The following is a 2,547-nucleotide window of genomic DNA, read 5'->3' as shown; positions in this document are numbered from 1 at the left end:
TACTTCAGTTACTACAGTCAAGGACGACTTCTCTCAGCAGGTAACAGGTACTATCTGGGCCGAAACCCAAAGGAACATTGTCCCCAACAGAGAAAAGGACATGTATAAGGCACATGAAACAGAAATATCAAATGACAGAAAGAAAGCCAATATAACTGTGGCACAGTGAATGTGAGTGTGTGTGATAAATACTGTCTCCTGGAGAGCACAGACATATTCTCTCCTGTTTCACAGGGATGGTATACAAGTACAAATAATAGGACCAGGAGTGGGAAGTGTGGTCCTTAGAGAAGGACTGAGGACAATTCTCCCATCCTACAAGGAGGGAAGGTAAAATATGTATGAGCAGATACATATCAGTTTTACCGATTATTATTATTATTTTTTTTATGGAATGCTTCACAAATTTGCATATCATCCTTGCGCAGGGGCCATGCTAATCTTCTCTGTATACCGATTATTTTTAAAATAAAATGTGAAGCAAGGTCATCAGCTGAGGTAGTTAGAAGAGAAACAATGCCACCTCAGTCAGTGAGAAAGTTAAGCTGTGAGAAGTTGGCAGGACTGACAGTCTGTGCTGGGTGCCCATTCAAGATCGGTGGTTACAATTTTAAAGGGAGAAAGTCATCATATTAGCTTGATTTTCTCCAACAATGCTCAGCTGTGATCAGGTTCAGGGTAAGCAGAGTTGAGTTTAACCAGGCTTGTTATGTTGCATATGAGTATGACTGGGGACAAGAGAGTAAAGGGGGTTTTCAAGAGTGTGTTGATAATACCAGGCCAAGGAATCTACAAGTTCCCCTTATTTTCTTCCTATGTGGGTTTGACCTGCTAAGAGTTCCAGTAGCTCTTAGGATAGGATCGGGCCTAATTATAATAAGTCTTAAATACCCAGAATGGAAAGTAGACTTGATCCTGGAAAAAATGGGTAATCATTCATGATATTTTGAATAAAGAAATGATAAAGTTTTTTAAAAATCTAACATGATTCATAGAAAAAGGAAACTAGGAAAAGATATCTCCTCTCTTGAGATTTCAGCATTTGTAGCAGTCTATTTACATGTGAGTATACACAATAGGAAAGCAATGTTATCATTAAAGAGCATCTTAGTAAATCAATTTTATCCACTGTGCAAGGTCTAGTAAATAAAAATTAGTGAAATGTGACTCCCATATTCTAGGGACTATTATAAACATGATGACCAAAAATCATGAATTTTCCCAGAAAGTTTCAAATTCAAGTATTCTTCCATTTTCCCGAATGATACCCTGTACTTGTTAAACCACATGCCTTCATTGTTGTCTCAGAAAAATATTACTACCATAACAACTAGACCAAACACACTGACATTAACAGAACAAAGACAGAATCCAGATTAAAACCTTATGTACGAGTTCCCAGAATATGGTCACAGGCAGTTTACTTGTTAAAAATTCTACCATTCCTGAATTCTGAGGTCCCTTCAAGAGAAGGACAATTGGCTTGATATGTTCAGACCAACAAATGCCCCAAGACTGATTCTGCCTAAAAGGTTAAAGGAAAAGTACTTCTGGGAAAGACTCAAGGTACAGAAACTCAACTTGGAGATACTGGTTGGCTGATGAAAGGGAAATATAAATCCTATTGTGTCCATTAGATCACTATCTGGGCCAATAGATCTTTTAGGATATGAGCCAAGATGCCGTAGCAAAGAGTCCCCAATACCAAGCAGCTCAAACAAAATATGTATTCTTTCCTATACCACTCTGGAAGGAGACAGATGTGTTTCAAGAGCTCACCCAGTGATCCAGGTTGAGTCCATCATGTAGCTCATGGATTTTCAAATGTTTTTGTTTCAGAATCCTTTTACACTGAAAAATCATTGAGGACCCCAGAGAGATTTGTCTATAAGGGTAATATATATTAATAATTACTATACTCAAAATTACAACTGAAATGTTATTAAAATATTTATTCATTAATTCCTTTCTAAAAACTATTATATGCTAACATAACTAATTTATTTTATTAAAAAATAACTATCTTCCAAAAAAGTAGTAAAAACAGCAGCATCATTTGAAATTTTTGAAACTCTTTTTAATGACTGGCTTGATAATAACAGAAAAAAAAAGAAAGAGGAGGAGAAGGAGAAGGAGAAGATGAAGAAGACAAAGAAGACAAAGAAAGAGGAAGTGGAAGAGCAAGAAGAGGAGGATGAGGAAGAGGAGGAGGAGGGAGAGGAGCAGGAGGGAGAGGAGGAGGAGGGAGAGGAGGAGGAGGGAGAGGAGAAGAACAGGACGATGACGACAATGGACAATGATGATGAGGAGAAGGAGAAGGGAGAGGAGAAGGGGTAGGAGGAAGGAAGGAAGGAAGGAAGGAAGGAAGGAAGGAAGGAAGGAAGGAAGGGAAGGAGGATTGGGAGGGGAAGAGGAGGAGAGGTAGGGGAGGAGATAGAGGAGATGGAGAGGGAGAAGGGGGAGGAGGAGAAAGAGAAGAGGAAAAGGAGCGGGGAAGAAGCAGAAGCAGAAGCTGCTACTGCTTCTGCATTCAATCTAGTGCAGCAA

At 39.0% G+C, this 2,547-nt stretch overlaps 1 pseudogene; it reads right to left on the bottom strand.

Moving 5' to 3' along the window:
- Positions 1-383: 383 nt before the first annotated feature.
- On the bottom strand, positions 384-475 carry LOC131511209 (U6 spliceosomal RNA; annotated as a pseudogene).
- Between the last annotated feature and the right edge of the window lie 2,072 nt (positions 476-2,547).

This window comes from Neofelis nebulosa, chromosome 4 (genome assembly GCF_028018385.1).
Source record: "Neofelis nebulosa isolate mNeoNeb1 chromosome 4, mNeoNeb1.pri, whole genome shotgun sequence".
In the NCBI taxonomy this organism is placed as follows: Eukaryota; Metazoa; Chordata; class Mammalia; order Carnivora; family Felidae; genus Neofelis; species Neofelis nebulosa.
Note: the sequence above shows the minus strand (reverse complement) of the source record. Positions and strands in the feature narration are given on the sequence as shown.